Source organism: Pseudorca crassidens, chromosome 16 (genome assembly GCF_039906515.1).
Source record: "Pseudorca crassidens isolate mPseCra1 chromosome 16, mPseCra1.hap1, whole genome shotgun sequence".
Lineage (NCBI taxonomy): Eukaryota > Metazoa > Chordata > Mammalia > Artiodactyla > Delphinidae > Pseudorca > Pseudorca crassidens.
The window spans coordinates 36,639,046-36,659,315 of record NC_090311.1 but is presented as its reverse complement, the minus strand read 5'-3'; the positions used below and the strand labels follow the sequence as shown (position 1 = coordinate 36,659,315).

The 20,270-nt window shown below is 40.2% G+C and overlaps 1 protein-coding gene across 12 annotated transcripts in view; it reads right to left on the bottom strand.

Moving 5' to 3' along the window:
* PANK1 (pantothenate kinase 1) overlaps positions 1-20,270 on the bottom strand; it is a 111,569-nt gene that overhangs the window by 28,474 nt on the left and 62,825 nt on the right. The window lies entirely within an intron of this gene.

Genomic DNA, 20,270 nt, shown 5'->3' with positions numbered 1-20,270 from the left:
AAGTGTACCAAGAGATGGTACGTTGACCTCTACGCCTCACCGTGTCTTCCTAGCTCATTCTTCGATGATCATTTTTACAGCATTCAATTTTTGCCTTCACGTGCTGACTTTATATGACATGACTCCACTGCTTTAATCTACAGAATAAATAGGAAGGAGAAAGGAGAGAGAGTGGGCTGTGAGAGCTGAGGGGCACACATGATGATCCCTATGGCGACAGGATTCTCAAAAGAACAGCTTGAGCTACAACTCATTTCTTTCTTTATTAAGGAGAGAAACTCTCTCCACCTCAAATGGCCCGCCCAGAAGTCCTCACCTCACCCATGTGTCCTCTGCCACAGATTCTGATTTAATTCTGAGGGAGGATCTAGGCACGAGCTTTTTTTTTTTTTTTTTTACATTCCCCAGAGGTTCCAACTTGCAGGCTTGCAAACAGCTAAGCCACAAGAACCATGACCACTGAGAGTCAAGCCCACAAATAGCATAGCTCCTGACCAGGTCTGCAACACAAAGGCATGTTTTGTGTTATATACATATATTTTGCGGTACGCGGGCCTCTCACTGTTGTGGCCTCTCCCGTTGCGGAGCACAGGCTCTGGACGCGCATGCTCCGCGGCATGTGGGATCTTCCCGGACCGGGGCACGAACCCATGTTCCCTGCATCGGCAGGCGGACTCTCAACCACTGCGCCCCCAGGGAAGCCCTGTGTTGTATTTTTATATATAAATATATATTTATATTTTAATCTGCTGGAGAGGCTTATCTATGACAAAATGAATTTCCATCGTAATTATTTTTATTGTTATTAAGAGAACGGGCTGAGCTCCCTGAACAGGCTGACTTTATTTAGAGGCAACCTGGAAAGTTAACGCTGGGCTGTCATATGTTCTGTAATGAACACAGGGCAAACCCAAGTGGGAATCCAATATTTGGAGTCTCCCTTTTCACCTTCCTCAGCAGACTCCATGGGCTAAAGCTGAAACTTCTATTAAAACTGAGTCTAAAGACTCAAGAAGTAAAAGTGGCTTCTTTCAAAAAGCTTATTTTATTCAGCCCTAGAGAACATCCATTTGAGCCCTGGTCAAACTGTGCACATTACACCTAGAGATTACATTGCCAGGAACATGCCTGGGACCTAGAGGGCTTCTTTTTTCTAGGCAGCCCCACTATTAAGCTCTCTTCATGGGCACACTGGGGAGGGAGGAGGAAGGAGTACATAGGAGGAAGCAATTCCTGAACAGAATCTTCTCTCCTGTGCTTCCCTGTTGTCATTTTAGCTGTGATCCAAGCCAGCTGCTCCACACTTAGTAAGCAGTAACTCTAATGGTATAGAAAAATAAAACCTCAAACTCCCAAAAAGAGTAAGAGCAGCAAATGCCACTGACAAGACCAATTTAACAAATGTCCTATTATCTTTGCAGAAGTTTGCAAAGCAAATCCCACACAGCCCAGTGTAGGGTGGGAAGCTTGCTTATCCAGCCTAGCAGGAGAGAATAGAAAACTGGAAACAGTTTATCCCTATCTCACAGATGACATTTCTTGGTCCATTCTCTAAAAATTACTGTCAGCATGGCCCACAGTGTAGGTAGTAGGTAAATCCTTGATCTAGAATTCAGACCAATTGCTTCCCAGAAGCAGCAGCCAGTAACTAGCTCACATTAACTCCCTCCATCTCCCTGGATCTCAATTTCCTTATCTGTGAAAGGAGTGGACTGCCTAAGAATGGCCTCCAGTTCCCTCCCTTCCATAAACTTTCCATGGATTTTTAAAGAAACACACACAAAAAATCGCAACTACCCCTAATCACACAGGCCATCCAGAGCCCTAGTTTTAAACCCCACTGAAATACGCTATAGTACATCAACAGGTGCCCAGGCTATGCAATTGGGGTTGCAGGTGTAATCCATTCTCATCAAAGTAGGAAAGACGTACTAGTGGATGGGATGGGGGAAGGGTATTCTGGAACATTGCTAGGATAACTATTTTTGAAAGACAACAACATCTATTAAACATCTAGCAACATCTATTAAAATTAAAAGTACACATACATTTTAAATGCAGTTAATCCCTCTCTTGGACCATATTAGAAAAAGGACCAGTATTTGAGGACGGCTATAAGGAAGTTCACTGCACCCCTTACAGTGACCAAATTTAAGAAAAACAAAAAAGCAAGATCAAAACAAATTGGAAACAATGTGCATACCCTTTAACAGAGAAACTTCAATAAAGCATGACTTCCAAACCATGGAATATTAGGCAGACATTAAAAAGAATGAATGAGATCTATACTAACTGCCTAGAGGGATACACCCCCAATCTTCTGTTAATGAGAAAAGCAAGAGATACCAAGAAGTGTAAATAATTTATTAACCCCTTCTGGTTTGAAAAAAAAGTAGGGGAGGGAGGGAGGAAAGAAAGGAGGAAGGGAGGGATGAAGGACAGCAGGCAGGCAGGTGGAAAGAAGAACCTTAAGTGTTTATGATTTTATGAGCCCACAGGACGGTACAGAGGGCCACCCCTTCAGGTTGTTAATATTGTCAGAGGGTGGCAGGATAAGCAGGTTTTATAGGTAGAGGTTAGAAATCAGGGGAGAGGATGAGAAAATTCTATACTTAGAACTTGCAGTATATAAAGAAGTAAAAAAATAAGAATTCAGTGATAATGGAAAATAGGAGACACCTTAGCACAGAATGGACAGAATAAGTTGTGTGTAACCCAGAAAAGCCCCTACATGGCCTTTATTTGGTTGGATATTGTTAAGTACAGGAAACTGAAAAGAGGTCTCACTTTTTAAAATGCATCAGGGGACAGCTAAGCATTTTATAAGTTATTTACAATTCCAGTTTCTTCTTCCTGCTTCACCTCCTGCGCAGTTTTGAGCCATTTCAAAGCTTTTGTTAGCAACTCAGCAAAACAGGGGGGGGGAAAGTGTAGAGTTTTGGAAATTCAGTTAAATGTCATATCAGCAGTTTGGGTTAAGGTAAAAGGGAGCAAGGATTGGAAAACTATAGTTTGAATGGCAATAGAAATTGCTTTCACTTACCTATATTCATTTCTTACCTTCATGAAAAATTAAATGCTCTTCTATTCACATTTTAATGCTTTTATAGGACACTGTCATATTTTAAATGTTCAGTTTTATTTATCTTTCTGATATCAAGGTCTACCTAAACTACACTTCCCGTATACGAGCTGTGGATGGAGACAATCCTTGACTCACGTTTTCTTTAATCCAGGGTATGCAGATGCTTTGATAAATTCAGCTGAACCACTAAGGGCCTGTTCTGTGTTTGCCAGAAGTGATGCTCGTTCTAGATACAGAACGTCTGCATTCACCCTTTACTCCTCCCTTTTAAACCCAGATGCCTTTTTTAGTTCAGAAGTCTGTAGATCAAGAGGACTCACATCCAGAGTTGATGTCAAAGTGACCCCCTAATTTAGTGCCAACTGCATCATCCAGATGCTGTGACTGGGTGGGACTGCAGGGTTCTCTCCTTTGGGGAGGGGATGAGTGTTTCACCTGCAGGAGGGGCAGCGAGCCAAATATCTGGTAATCAGAAGAGCAAACTGTGGTTGTCATTAGGGCTGCTGCTTCCCTTGCTTCCTGGCCCATGGGGTCAGACTACAGTTCCTGGCCATTTCTGAATGGAGCCGGGCAATGTGTTTCATCTGGACAGTGAGTTAGGAATGGAAATGGTGTGTGTCACTTTCAGGCGACAGCACTTACGGCTTGTGTCAGACCTTGCAGAACTCTTTCTCTGTTACCGTGACCACCAAAATTAAAGATAATGATTGCTCCATCAGCCAGGATGCAGAGTCAAGATGAGCCATATTGGAACCCCAGCTGCCCATCAATGAACTTACAGTGCGAAGGAGAAATAAACCTTTGTTGTTTTAAGGTACTGAGATTTGGAGGTTGTTCCCACAGGATGATCTTGCCTGTCCTGACTAGTATACTTTCCATCAAAATCTTTGGCTGTTTTTTTCCCTGGAGCCTTCCCTCTCCTGCAGAACCAGATCCAGGGACTGCCAGTATCGCTGATAAACATGTGGTAGCTGAGTGTTAATAAAAGCGTACATAGGCTCTGTTGCATTTATTTGTGTAAAAATTTCTGGAAACACAAACCTGAATTGGCAATCTGATAGTAGTTAAAACCCTGAAATAAACCTGTATTCTACATAGTGTGGTGAAAATATTTAAAAATTTTATTGGTAGTCAATGGCTTTAAGACAAAGCCTGTTTCTTAAAGACCTTTTCAGAACACTAGAATAGTCTCTGAGGGGCACTTAAATATATATAACATCTTTACCGGAGTATAATTGCTTCACAATGAGGGACACTTATGCTTCTTGCAGTAAATTTCAAGGGTTACACAGTGAATTCCAAATAGCATAAATGAGTAAAGTGAGAAAAAACCAAAACCAAAATCAAAAACAAAACAACCACACACAAACAGAGAGAAAAGGTTTCCTACCAGTCAAGGAAACAATCTTAAAGAGCTAAGGGGGCCTGACATGAGAAAATCTACCTCCTCTCAAACAACCAGCCACAGAGCTTTAGGGTTCCTAGTGCAGCAAGTTTCCCTACCATCGGTATGTCTTCCTGTGCGTAAAGTAGGTGCCCAGTGCTCAAGATTAGCTCCTCTGTGCACGGGTCTGACTCAGCAACCTGCTGCTGTCATGGGCAGTTTTCCCTAGGTTCACCAACTTGAAATTTGTTATAATAGTTGTGAACAGGGAGCAAAAGGACTGCATTTCTTGCCCCACTATTTGTTAATAGGTTTGTTAAGCAAACTAATAAACAGGTGGAAAAGATGTTTGAAGATGATGTGTGATCAACAGATAAAAGAGACTTTTCAAGCGCTTTGGAGATATTTTTACACTATGTGAATACTGACTATGTTCAAGTTGCCTAAGGACCTCTGCAAGTTAAAAACAACCACAACAGGGCTTCCCTGGTGGCGCAGTGGTTGAGAATCTGCCTGCCGACACAGGGGACACGGGTTCGAGCCCTGGTCCGGGAAGATCCCACATGCCGCGAAGCAACTGGGCCCGTGAGCCACAACTACTGAGCCTGCGTGTCTGGAGCCTGTGCTCCGCGACAGGAGAGGCCGCGATAGTGAGAGGCCTGCGCACCGCGATGAAGAGTGGCCCCCGCTTGCCGCAACTAGAGAGAGCCCTCGCACAGAAATGAAGACCCAACGCATCCAAAAATAAATTAATTAATTAAAAAGAAAAGACACATCTTTAAAAAAAAAAAAAAAACAACCACAACAACTTTAACTTAGATCCAAGTGTGTAATACAAACTGTATTTCTTTAAAAATTTCCTGAGTGCTAGCCTTCCCTTCACTATGTCTAAATTTGGTTGATAGTATAATGAAATTCTTTGCTAATATATTCATAGAAACATTGAACTTTAAGAGGTAGAAGGGACCTTTGGTGGAGTTCAACACCCTGTTTACAGATAAGAAAATCAAGGTTTAGAAAGATCAAGGAATTACCCAAGGTCAGTCACAGTAGGTAACAGAACCTATTCTTAGTTTCGTGAGCAACAAATTCCCCATTTCGCTCCACTAGTCTGAGTTGTCTGTCACTTGCAAGAGATAGAATGATTGTGGGCAAGTTTCTTTCTTGAGCCATTTACTAATCTGTAAGATGGAGGTAGACTAACCCAACTAACTAAAGTTCTGTCTGGTTCTCATATTCTATCATCCTAAATACACACACACAAAGTTCTCCAAAACCGTACTTTTAACAGCATAAAACATAACAGTTGAGACCCTAAGAACTATTTAAGGACCTTGAAGAAAATGGCAAATGTAAAATTTAATAAAAGGGTTTTCATAACATTGTGAAGAAACCCATAATTACTGCACACAGAGCAATCTGCTAAACATTAAATACTCTTATGCAAAGAAACCTGAATCATGGTTTCTTTCAAATTAATGCATACCAGATTTCTTTAGTTTATATTTCAGTCACATGGCAAGGATACAAGAACACAAGCGCTTACAGAGTACTAATGGGAATATAAACTGTTGCAATCCTTCCTCTGCACTACTTGGAAATATGCATCAAAAAGTTCCAGATTCCTATGCCCTTTGATACATTAGTTCCACTTTACCCTAAAGAAATAACTATGCATGCATTTAAAAATTTATCTTACAAAAATCATTAAAGTTTTACTAATAATGAGGATGTGAAATTCAATGTCCAAAAATAGAAGGCTGGTTAAATAAATGATTATCCACTAACACAAAGGAACAATACATCACCATTAAAATCATTGTGTAGGATGTCAATTAATGATGTAAGGAGAATGTTCATCATATACTGTTAGGTGAAAAGTGTGGGTGATTAAATGGTACATTTCGTATGATTACAATTTTGTATAAAAATTAAACAGCTATTGTTCGCAGAAAACAAGACTAGAAACTTCAGGCCAAAATGTTAACAGGCATTATGTATAGTGGATTAAGGTTTTTTTCTTCTTCTGGCTTTGCTGATATGATGTTTTTCAATTTTTTACAGTCAATATGTTGAATCTTCATAATCAGAGTTATTTTAGAATTCTCAAACAAAAACTTCTCTGTAATGAGGCAAAAGAAAAAAAAAACTTTTAATTTTACTTCAGTGAGCAGAGAGCAGATCTGTGGTCTTGTCCATGAAAAAAAGTATGCCTGCATTCCTCATCTCAACAGTTCCTTCCTGTCTCAAGCAATATTCTGCCCATCTCAAGCCTGTTACCGAAATCCAAGATGGCAATATAAAAAAGATGTGGTACGTATATACAATGGCGTACTACTCAGTCATAAAAAAAGAATTAAATTTTGCCATTTGCAACAACATGGATGGACTTGGAGGGCATTATGCTTAGTGAAATAAGTAAAACAGAGAAAGACAAATACTGTATGCTATCATAAGTGGAATCGAAAAAATAAAACAAACTAGTGAATATAACAAAAAAGAAACAGACTCACAGATATAGAGGACAAACTAGTGGTTACCAGTGGGGAGAGGGAAGGGGAGAGGGGCAAGACAGGGGTAGGGAAGTGAAAGGTACAAACTATTAGGTATAAAATAAGCTACAAGGATATATTGTACAGCACATGGAATATACCCAAGATCTTGTAATAACTATAAATGGACTAAAACCTTTAAAAATTGTGAATCACTATATTGTACACCTGCAACTTATATAATATTGTACAGCAACTATACTTCAATTTAAAAAGTTTAAAAAAAAAAAAAAAAGAATGTCAGGGGAAGCCTGACATCCAAGAGCAGAGTCCTTTAGCCAGTTAGATGCTTGACATCACCAGGGCTCCTTCAGGTAGGAAAAGACCTGAATTACTCCCTTATTGTCAAGGCAAAACCTGTATGTTAAACTTGGCAATTCAAAACACAGTTAAGGAAGCACAGGTATGTTTGTGGGAATGGATCACCACGGGAAAGGCTACATACCCCCGTGTGACAGTAACCCTTCTTCCACTGACACAGCCTCAGATGCCCATCAACTTTCTCCCTCTCACCCAGACAAAGGTGGGAACAAAAGTGCTGATCATAGTATCACATGAGTAAGAGCAAAAGGATAGTGAGGATTCCTTTCAGAACTCCCGAGACAAGTAGAAGTATTATCACATCAGCCTCCAGGACTAACTTCTGGATTTCACCACCTCTGCCATGCTGGCCCAAATTAACTGTTAGGCACAATGGGCTCGGTGCCTATAGTATTTTTAAGCCATCACGAAAATATTGCAATTTCTTTTAAAATCAGAAGAAAATATATGAATTTTCAGGTCAAAGAAAATGTTGTAATACATCTTATCAACACATGCATCTTTATATCAAAAGAGTCGTAAAATACAATTTTTATTTCTTTTTTATGGAGCAAGGGGCCCTGCAAAGGCAAGTGCCTGAGGTCTATGAAAGTTAAGCTGTTTATATTCTGCTCGACACCCAACCCCAGGTTAGAAATGACAATACGTGACCAGAGTTTACTTTGTGTGTGTAATTTGAACTGGATCTCTATGATTTGCTTACAATTGTATTTCTGGAAAGCAACTTCCATTTTAGTATTTTATGCAACTAAACTTTAAAGTCAAATGTTTTAATTATCTTTATTTTTTAAAACTGGCTGTATTCAACCACAATGTTTCTCAAATTTGCCTCATCATAAAAACCATCAAAGGCACTCCCTGCGACTTCCCTGGCGGTCCAAAAGACTCTGCACTTCCACTGCAGTGGGTGTGGGTTGATCCCTGGTCGGGGAAATAAGATCCCACATGCCGTGAGGTGTGGCCAAAACGTTAAAAAACAAAACAAAACAAAAATTCCTAGGCCACTGCCTGGAGAGCCCAAAGCAGTGGGACTGGAGAAAATGTTTTCAAAGAGGGGCCCCTGGAATTCTCACAGGTCAAGCTCAAAACCACAGTTCTAGCTGAATCGCAATGAATGCTCTAAGTAGCTGGACCACTATTTGAAAGTGACAGAGTTTGAATGAGCTGCCTTTGCTCCTAACTGCCAGGGAACTCAGGCTGCCAGCTGAGGGCAATGCACGGTAATGACCCAGCTGACACCCCATTCCCAGGAGGGACTTGGGAACAACCTATCACTTGTTAATTAAATTATTTCTGGGCAGTTTATAACATGAGTGCCACAGGTGATTTTCACATCTTAAATACAGCTTCTGAAGTTTCCAGTTATCATTCATCTGGGACTAAACCCCACGGATATGGGTCTAGAAATGTTCCATATATAACTAAATTTCATCCATGTGCTCTTCTCTCCCAGTGACTCCCATTTTTAAAAAATTTAATTAATTTATTTTTTATGCAGCAGGTTCTTATTAGTTACCTATTTTATACATATTAGTGTATATATGTCAATCCCAATCTCCCAATTCATCCCACCACCCTCTCCCCCCACTTTCCCCACTTGAGGTCCATACGTTTGTTTTCTACATCTGTGTCTCTATTTCTGCCTTGTAATCTGTACCATTTTTCTAGATTCCACATATATGCGTTAACATACGATATTTGTTTTTCTCTTTCTGACTTACTTCACTCTGTATGATAGTCTCTAAGTCCATCCATGTCTCTACAAATGACCCAATTTCGTTACTTTTTATGGCTAATATTCCATTATATATTTGTGCCACATCTTCTTTATCCATTCATCTGTCAGTGGGCATTTAGGTTGCTTCCATGTCCTGGCTATTGTAAATAATGCTGCAATGAGCATTGGGGTGCAGGTGTCTTTCTGAATTATGGTTTTCTCTGGGTATATGCCCAGGAGTGGGATTGCTGGGTCATATGGTAGTTCTATTTTTAGTTTTTTAAGGAACCTCCATACTGTTCTCCATAGTGGCTGTATCAATTTACATTCCCAACAGTGCAAGAGGGTTCCCTTTTCTTCACACCCTCTCCAGCTTTGGTGTTTGTAGATTTTCTGATGATGCCCATTCTAACCGGTGTGAGGTGATATCTCATTGTACTTCTGGTTTGCATTTCTCTAATAATTAGTGATGTTGAGCAGCTTTTCACGTGCCTCTTGGGCATCTGTATGTCTTCTCTGGAGAGATGTCTATTTAGGTCTTCTGCGCATTTTTGGATTGGGTTGTTTGTTTTTTTAATATTGAGCTGCATGAGCTGTTCATATATTTTGGAGATTAATCCTTTGTCCGTTGATCTGTTGGCAAATATTTTCTCCCATTCTAAGGGTTGTCTTTTCGTTTTGTTTATACTTTCCTTTGCTGTGCAAAAACTTCTAAGTTTCATTAGGTCCCATTTGTTTATTTTTGTTTTTATTTCCCTTACTCTAGGAGGTGGGTCAAAAAGGATCTTGCTGTGATTCATGTCAAAGAGTGTTCTCCCTATGTTTTCCTCTAAGAGTTTTATAGTGTCTGGTCTTACATTTAGGTCTTTAATTCATTTTGAGTTTATTTTTGTGTATGGTGTTAGGGACTAATTTCATTCTTTTATATGTAGCTGTCCAGTTTTCCCAGCACCACTTATGAAGAGACTGTCTTTTCTCCATTGTATATCCTTGCCTCCTTTATCATAGATTAGTTGACCAGGGGTGCGTGGGTTTATCTCTGGGCTTTCTATCCTGTTCCATTGATCTATAGTTCTGTTTTTGTGTCAATGCCATACTGTCTTGATTACTGTAGCTTTGAAGTCAGGGAGTCTGATTCCTTCAGCTCCACTTTTTTCCCTCAAGACTGCTTTGGCTATTTGGTGTGTTTTGTGTCTCCATAGAAATTTTAAGTTTCTTTGTTCTAGTTCCGTAAAAAATGTCACTGGTAATTTGATAGGGATTGCATTGAATTTGTAGATTGCTTTGGGTAGCATAGTCATTTTCACAATATTGATTCTTCCAATCCAAGAACATGGTATATCTCTCCATCTGTTTGTGTCATCTTTGATTTCTTTCATCAGTGTTTTATATTTTCTGAGTACAGGTCTTTTACCTCCTTAGGTAGGTTTATTCCTGGGTACTTTATTCTTTTTGTTGCAATGGTGAATGGGATTGTTTCCTTAATTTCTCTTTCTAATCCTTCGTTGTTAGTGTATAGGAATGCAAGAGATTTCTGTGCATTAATTTTGTATCCTGCAACCTTACCAAATTCATTGATTAGCTCTAGTAGTCTTCTGGTGGCATCTTTAGGATTCTCTATGTATAGTATCATGTCACCTGCTAACAGTGACAGTTTTACTTCTTTTCGAATTTGTATTCCTTTTCTTTCTTTTTCTTCTCTGATTGCCGTGGTTACGACTTCCAAAACTATGTTGAATAATAGTGGCGAGAGTGAACATCCTTGTCTTTTTCCTCATCTTTGAGGAAATGCTTTCAGTTTTTCACCATTGAGAATGATGTTTGCTGTGGGTTTGTCGTATATGGCCTTTATTATGTTGCGGTAGGTTCCCTCTATGCCCACATTCTGGAGAGTTTTTATCATAAATGGTGCTGAATTTTGTCAAAAGCTTTTTCTGCATCTATTGAGAGGATCATATGGTTTTTATTCTTCAGTTTGTTAATATGGTGTATCACACTGTGATACTGAAGAATCCTTGCATCCCTGGGATAAAACCCACTTGATCATGGTGTATGATCCTTTTAATGAGTTGTTGGGATTCTGTGTGCTAGTATTTTGTTGAGGATTTTTGCATCTATATTCATCAGTGATATTGGTCTGTAATTTTCTTTTTTTGTAGTATCTTTGTCTGGTTTTGGTATCAGGGTGACGGTGGCCTCGTAGAATGAGTTTGGGAGTGTTCCTTCCTCTGAAATTTTTTGGAACAGTTTGAGAAGGGTAAGTGTTAGTTCTTCTCTAAATGTTTGATAGAATTCACCTGTGAAGCTATCTGGTCCTGGACTTTTGTTCATTGGAAGATTTTTAATCACAGTTTCAATTTCATGACTTGTGACTGGTCTGTTCATATTTTCTATTTCTTCCTGGTTCAGTCTTGGAAGGTTATACCTTTCTAAGAATTTGTCCATTTCTTCCAGGTTGTCCATTTTATTGGCATAGAGTTGCTTGTAGTAGTCTATTATGATGCTTTGTATTTCTGTGGTGTCCACTGTAACTTCTCCATTTTCATTTCTAATTTTATTGATTTGCATCCTCTCCCTCTTTTTCTTTTTTTTTTTTTGGCGGTACGCGGGCCTCTCCCGTTGCGGAGCACAGGCTCCAGATGCGCAGGTTCAGTGGCCATGGCTCACGGGCCCAGCCCCTCCGCGGCATGTGTGATCTTCCTGGACCGGGGCACGAACCCGTGTTCCCTGCATCGGCAGGCAGACTCTCAACCACTGCGCCACCAGGGAAGCCCTCCCTCTTTTTCTTGATGAGTCTGGTAAAGGTTTATCAATTTTGTTTATCTTTTCAGAGAACCAGCTTTTAGTTTTGTTGATCTTTGCTATCGTTTTCTTTGTTTCTATTTCATTTATTTCTGCTCTGATCTTTATGATTTCTTTCCTTCTATTAACTTTGGGTTTTATTTGTTCTTCTTTCTCTAGTTCCTTTAGGTGTAAGGTTAGATTGCTTATTTGAGATTTTTCTTGTTTCTTGAGGTAGGATTGTATTAGTATAAACTTCCCTCTTAGAATTGCTTTTGCTGCATCCCATAGGTTTTGGATCATCATGTTTTTGTTATAATTTGTCTCCAGCAAGTATAATCAAAATTTTTAAAATTTCCTCCTTGATTTCTTCAGTGATCTCTTGGTTATTTAGTAACGTATTGTTTAGCCTCTATGTGTTTGTGTTTTTTACATTTTTTTCCCTGTAACTGATTTCTAATCTCATAGCATTGTGGTCAGAAAAGATGCTTGATATGATTTCAATTTTCTTAAATTTACTGAGGTTTGATTTGTGACCCAAGATGTGATCTATCCTGGAGAATGTTCCATGTGCACTTGAGAAGAAAGTGTAATCTGCTGTTTTTGGATGGAATGTCGTATAAATATCAATTAAATCTATCTGGTCTATTGTGTGATTTAAAGCTTGTGTTTCCTTTAATTTTCTGTCTGGATGATATGTCCACTGGTGTAAGTAAGGTGTTAAAGTCCCCTTCTATTAGTGTGTTACTGTCAATTTCCTCTTTTACTTATTTATTTTTTTGCGGTATGCAGGCCTCTCACCACTGTGGCCTCTCCCGTTGTGGAGCACAGGCTCTGGACGCGCAGGCTCAGTGGCCACGGCTCACGGGCACAGCTGCTCCGCGGCATGTGGGATCCTCCCGGACCGGGGCACGAACCCGTGTCCCCTGCATTGGCAGGCAGACTCTCAACCACTGCACCACCAGGGAAGCCCGATTTCCTCTTTTATAGATGTTAGCATTTGCCTTACACATTGAGGTATTACTATGTTGGGTGCATATATATTTATAACCGTTATATCTTCTTCTTGGATTGATCCCTTGATCACTATGTAGTGTCCTTCCTTGTCTCTTGTAACATTCTTTATTTTAAAGTCTATTTTATCTGATATGAGTATTGCTACTCCAGCTTTCTTTTGATTTCCATTTGTACAGAATATCTTCTTCCATCTCCTCACTTTTAGTCTGTCTGTGTCCGTAGGTCTGAAGTGGGTCTCTTTTAGACAGCATATATATGGGTCTTGTTTTTGTAGCCATTCGGCGAGCCAGTGTCTTTTGCTTGGAGCATTTAATCCATTCACGTTTAAAGTAATTATCAACATGTATGTTCCTATTACCATTTTCATAATTGTTTTGCGTTTGTTTTTGTAGGTCTTTTTCTTCTCTTGTGTTTCCCACTTAGAGAAGTCCCTTTAGCATTTGTTGTAGAGCTGGTTTGGTGGTGGTGAATTCTCTTGGTTTTTGCTTGTCTGTAAAGCTTTTGATTTTTCTGTTGAATCTGAATGAGATCTTTGCTGCGTAGAGTAATCTTGGTTGTAGGTTCTTCCCTTTCATTACTTTAAATATATTGCGCCACTCCCTTCTGGCTTGTAGAGTTTCTGCTGAGAAATCAGCTGTTAACCTTATGGGAGTTCCCTTGTATGTTATTTGTCATTTTTCCCTTGTTGCTTTTAATAATTTTTCTTTGTCTTTAATTTTTGCCAATTTGATTACTATGTGTCTTGGCATGTTTCTCCTTGGATTTATCCTGTATGGGACTCGCTGCACTTCCTGGACTTGGGTGGCTATTTCCTTTCCCACGTTAGGGAAGTTTTTCACTATAATCTCTTCAAATATTTTCTCTGGTCCTTTCTCTCTCTCTTCTTCTTCTGGGACCCCTATAATGCGAATGTTGTTGCGTTTAATGTTGTTTCAGAGGTCTTTTAGGCTGTCTTCATTTCTTTTCATTCTTTTTTCTTTATTCTGTTCTGCAGCAGTGACTTCCACCATTCTGTCTTGCAGGTCACTTATCCGTTCTTCTGCTTCAGTTATTCTGCTATTGATTCCTTCTAGTGTATTCTTCATTTCAGTTATTGCATTGTTCATCTCTGTTTGTTTGTTCTTTAATTCTTCTAGTGGTTGCTTCTTTAATTCTTCTAAGTCTTTGTTAAACATTTCTTGCATCTTCTCGATCTTGGCCTCCATTCTTCTTCTGAGGTCCTGGATCATCTTCACTATCATTGTTCTGAATTCTTTTTCTGGAAAGTTGCCTATCTCCAGTTTATTTAGTTGTTTTTGTGGGGTTTTATCTTGTTCCTTCATCTGGTACCTAGTCCTCTGCCTTCCCATTTTGTCTATCTTTCTGTGAATGTGGTTCTCTTTCCACAGGCTGCAGAACTGTAGTTCTTCTTGCTTCTGCCGTCTGCCCTCTGGTGGATGAGGCTATCTAAGAGGCTTGTGCAAGCTTCCTGACGGGAGGGACTGGTGGTGGGCAGAGCTCAGTAAAACTTTAATCCACTTGTCTGCTGATGGGTGGGGCTGGGTTCCCTCCCTGTTGGTGGTTTGGCCTGAGGCGACCCAGTACTGGAGGCTACCTGGCTCTTTGGTGGGGCTAATGGCAGACTCTAGGAGGGCTCACACCAAGCAGTACTTCCCAGAACTTCTGCTGCCAGTGTCCTTGTCCTCAAGGTGAGCCACAGCCACACACACCCTCATCTCTGCAAGTGACCCTCCAACACTAGCAAGTAGGTCTGGTTCAGTCTCCCCTGGAGTCACTGCTCCTTCCCCTGGGTCCTGATGTGCACACTACTTTGTGTGTGCCCTCCAAGAGTGGAGTCTCTGTTTCCCCCAGTCCTGTTGGAAGTCCTGCAATCAAGTCCCACTAGCCTTCAAAGTCTGATTCTCTAGGAATTGCTCCTCCCATTGCTGGACCTCCAGGTTGGGAAACCTGACGTGGGGCTCAGAACCTTCACTCCAGTGATTGGACTTCTGTGGTATAATTGTTCGCCAGTTTGTGAGTCACCCACCCAGCAGTTATGAGATTTGATTTTATTGTGATTGCGGCTGTCCTACCACCTCATTGAGGCTTCTCCTTTGTCTTTGGATGTGGGGTATCTTTTTGGTGAGTTCCAGTGTCTTCCTGTTGATGATTGTTCAGTAGTTAGTTGTAATTCCAGTGCTCTTGCAAGAGGGAGTGAGCACATGTCCTTCTCCTCTGCCATCTTGAGCCAACCTCTCCCAGTGACTCCCATTTTAAAGGCAACCAGGCATTCTTCCACAAAGAAGAGCGCTCTGGCAACAGTACTCATGTATTTAGGTCAGGCAGGCAGATACTCTTTGATTTGCAACCCATGGCACAGACAACCACATGAAATCAGAAGAACAAACAGATACATCGACATAAAAGCTATGTCACTTTTTTTTTGTAGGTTAAGATTTGGGAGGAACAAAAGGTCTTGCAGGGCGCCATTCTGGTGGCACCAGTAAATGTATTCTTAGCTTGGGTCTGGGCCAGGAGTTAGCAGGGCCAAGTTGGAGGCAGACATGAGGGGACCCAAAATGTCAAAGCCATGAGGTTAAAACAAACTTTTCCTCGAGTCTCTTCCTCAAGTCCCTGAGAGGCTCAGTGAGGTGCAGTTTCTTTCCCAAGGTCCCAGAGCCTCTCTATGCCAGCTTCTTATGAGAGAAATCAGAGCAGAGAGACCACCGAGCTCATCTTCTCCCCCTCACCCCTGCAGTCAAGCCCTGAATCTGTTCCAGGTCTTAAGGAGGGAAAATGAGAGGCAGATGAAATTTGTTTCCCATTCCACAGCAATGTTCTCAGGTTAAGCGGGGGAGCAGGGGTGGGGGGTGAGGAAAAGACAATTACAGACAGTTACGGTCATCGTCCCTATTTCTCACCCAGAAGCTGCCTGTCCCGCCCAGTCTAGAGGCAAGGGAAGGTGAGTATCAACCTTCCATATGGTTCTCACCTTTAACTACACCGCCTTATTCATAAGAAATACAGTCCGTGGACTAAAAACATTCCACCGTTTTGACCATGCAGAGATATGCCATGGGGACCTGAGTACAGTGCACCTGTGTGACTATCACCAGTGTGAGTGTTTCAGCCACCAGAGCTGATCCCAGCATCCACCCAGGAATGGTTCTTCCAGCTACCTAATGCCATACACTGAGGCTCAAGATGGTAATCTCATTACCTACTTAAGCAAATCCCAGAATAAACCACCAAGAGGTTTAGCTTTCTGTCTTGGTTTAGCTAAACCACCAAGAGGTTTAGCTTTCTGTCTTTTTTGTTCCTATAGACAGTGGGAGCCACTGTGGCAGAGTCAGGACGCAGCAATGAACCTGCTTCCCTGGCACTTACATTCTCGTTTGCAAGGACTGATCGTTAATCAAGAACAGTCTGGACTCACAGACTTAGAGAATGAATTTATGGTTACCAGGGGGGAAGGGGAGGTGGGAGAGATAGTTAGGGAGTTTGGGATTGACATGTCCACACTGCTATATTTAAAATGGATAACCAACAAGGACCTACCGTATAGCACAGGGTACTCTGCTCAAAATTCTGTAATAACCTAAATGGGAAAAGAATTTGAAAAAGAATAGATACATATATATATATGGCTGAGTCACTTTGTTGTAACCTGAAACTAACACAACACTGTTAATCAACTATACTCCAACATAAAATAAAAAGTTTAAAAAAAAAACAGTCTGGAGAGGAGTGAAAACTCTGCTATGAGTTAAATTCACATTGCCGTTGTACCAGACACTACTTAATTAAAACAATCCTTTAATATTTACAAATGGCAGCAGCTCTTCGCAGGGTTCCCTTCTGAGCACAGTAACTGTCACAAAGTAAAGCCTGACACCAATTCCTAGCCATTCAAGAACCTTCTTTTTTTTTTTTTTTTAAAGTCCTGGGATTTTTTTAAAAAATAAATTTATTTATTTGTTTATATTTTATTTTTGGCTGTGGTGGGTCCTCGTTATTGCGCGTGGGCTCTAGTTGCAGCTAGTGGGGGCTACTCTTTGTTGCAGTGCGTGGGCTTCTCATTGTGGTGGCTTCTCTTGTTGCAGAGCATGGGCTCTAGGCATGTGGGCTTCCGTCATTGTGGCACGTGGGCTCAGTAGTTGTGGCTTGCGGGCTCTAGAGCGCAGGCTCAGTAGTTGTGGTGCACTGGCTTAGTTGCTCCGCGTCACGTGGGATCTTCCCGGACCACGGCTCGAACCCATGTCCCCTGCACTGGCAGGCGGATCCTTAACCACTGTGCCTCCAGGGAAGTCCCCATTCAAGAACCTTCTAATTAAACTGGATATAAAGTTTTAACCTACAAAAAGTTTCAAAATCACAAGGATGTTAGTGTTTGAGGGATGTAAGACACCTTTTAGGGAAATGCACATCAAAACCACAATGAGATACTACTTCAAGCACACTAGGATGACTATATTTAAAGCACGGAAAATAACAAGTGTTGGTGAGGATGTGGAGAAACTGGAACCCTCCTACACTGCTGGTTGGAATACAAAATAGTACAGTCACTTTGGAAAACAGTCTGGCAGTCCTGCAAGAGGTTAGACATAAGCTAGTATAAGATCTAGCAAGTTCAGCCTCAGGTATATACCTAGGAGAAATGAAAATATACGGCCCCACAAAAATTTGTATCTGAGTGATCAGAGCAGTATTACTCATAATAGCCAAAAAGTGGAAACAATACAAATGTCCATCAATTGATGCATGGATAAATAACATGAAATATTATTTGGCAGTAAAAAGGAACGACATACTGATACATACTAAGACATGGGTGAGCCTTGAAAACACTATGCTAAGTGAAAGGAGTCAATCACAAAAGACCAGGTATTATATGATTCCATTTCTATGAAATATCCACAACAGGCAAGTCTATAGAGACAAAAAGATTAGTAGTTTTCCAGGGTTGGGAGTTACGGGTATGGGGGGAAAGGGGAGTGATTGCTAATAAGGTTTTTTGGGGGGTGATGATGTAGTCTAAACTTAATTGTGGTGATGATTGCACTCTGAATATACTAAAAAACACTGAACTGTACACTTTAAGTGGGTGAATTCTATCTCAGTAAAGCAGATTTTATAACATATATAAAGCTCTGGCCCAATCCCTGCCTTTTATAAATGACTTTTAAGACATAAATGCCAAGTTATACATTGTTTTTGAAGGAAATCTTCCTAAAATGCATAACCCACCTTCTCGCATTCTTAAAGAAAATAGAAGAAAATCTTAGCTCTTTCTGATGACTTGGAGTCATGTAAGAATCAATTACTGTACTACACCACTATATATTGATGCCCTCAGGAACCACATAAACGTGTGCTTCCCAGGCTGCTAGGTTTGCGTATTCTTCTGTCTCTGTTATAGCTTTCTGTGTCTTGCTTTTTAGAAGCTAATGCTGTTAATTTCTTGGCTGCTGTCGGTGCACCGCAATGTCTATCCCGATCCTGCTATGTATGATTGCAGAGAAACCAGAAAATCAAGTCTGGTAAAGCTGTGACTTTGGTAAGAGTAAATAGACTCCGAGAGAGCCCAGGAAGTGCTCCAAGTGTAAAATGCATGAGCATCTCCAACTTTATCTACTTTCCAACAGTGAGTTTTGGTGGCTCAAGAGTGTTTGCTTCCCTCTAGGTTCTCAGCTGCCTTCTGGGTTATCGCTGCCAAGATGCCAGAAGTGATGATCACTGTGATTAGTAACAACTGTTTTTTTTTACTATAACAACTTTTGTCAAAGGCACAGCCAGACTTAATATCTAATTGGGAAAAGAGATGAAAACTTTACAAATATAAGAGTATTCAAAATATTTTATTTCTCTAGCACCATTTAGTCTGGGGGCACACTGCCCTTCTCTATCACTGAGAGATTTTCAAACTCTTTAGCACTGGAACCTTTATTTTTTACACTTTAACTCTGGACCTCACATTTGAAAGAGATCAAAGCAACATCTTATTTAAATTGGTTTATTTTAAAAACATATCACACATTTAGTGTAAAGTTAACCAATAAGAATGATGCTGTTTCGATGAACATAAAGGCTGGTTAACTGTCATTTATGGACGATAGCTGCAGTTTCAGGAAACTCAGCATCCAGTTTATTTGTGTACCTTGTTTGGATTACACAATATGGAGACAAGCTTGATTCGCAGAGAGCAGGTGCAAATCCTAACTGGTTTTCTGAATAGCTTTCCTCACAATCTCAGAGATTTCTTGAATCAAAACTGATGCAGTAGCTTGAAAAGATTTACTGGAAAAATTTCACAAAAAGCTGAATACTAAAATACCTAACAATTCCTCAGTTTGCTTGTAATAAACATAAAAATCAAACAAAAAGCATCAGAACCTTATAAAAAGTGCTAAAACTCTAAGACAACATAATCAGGACTTGACAGGTTATCCACTTACTTGGTAGAGCATTTGCTAAAAGCAAATATGCCTAAGCCTTGCCCAAAATTTAATCGAGTGTGGTAAACATGTGCTGAAGTGATGTATTAGCTTGTGTAAGTTTATGTGGACGTAGATGCACAGGCCAAACTTCAAAAAAGACTTCAGAGCTGCACACTTGCCAATCAATGGTCTGCTGATAAGAACTCAGAAGAAGCTTATTCCGGGGTCTATAAAAAAATGCAGCAGCCTTGTATCAACTAACATTAAGGGTTTACTATGTGGCAGATGCTGTGCTAGGAGCTTCACATGTAATATTTAATTTAATTCCCATAGCCAATGAGGTAGGCACTGTTATTATGCTCATTTTACAGATGATGAAACTGAGGCTCAGAGAGGTTAAGGAAACTAGCCAAACATTAAGTTGGGTGATCTCCACCTTTTTAATTACAGCTTTTAAATAGACAAAAATATTTTTAAAGAAGAATTTTGTATGAAATATTTGGATCCCCTAAAAGTTCTGTCCTGTATAAAACTGATGTATAACAAACATCCATTGCCTGGAAAACAAAAGAGCAAACGCAAACACTTTGTACGCTATTACTTTTATAACTCAGCATAAAAAATGATATTAATAATGTCCCTAGATTGTTAGAAGATATTAAATGACACTCATTATTCCATCAAAGAAGGCAGGGGTGTATAAAATGCATTTGAAGCACTTTTTTCACAGAACTGATAAAGTCATAAAACCGACAAAAGTAAACCAGTTCTAGCAGTTATATAGATAAGAATTCACTGATGTTTAACTGGTTGGATCCCTAGGAATGCTTGACAAACAAGAGTGATATTAGATAGATTCAGGAGATCTTTTTCTTTGCTTTTGTGGTTAACTTGAAATACAGGGTCATAGGTAGAGAGACTGCGAAGAATCCCGAATATCTCACAAATTTCAGCAATGCCTCTGTTGGTTCAACCCTGAATCTAGCACCTCCAGATT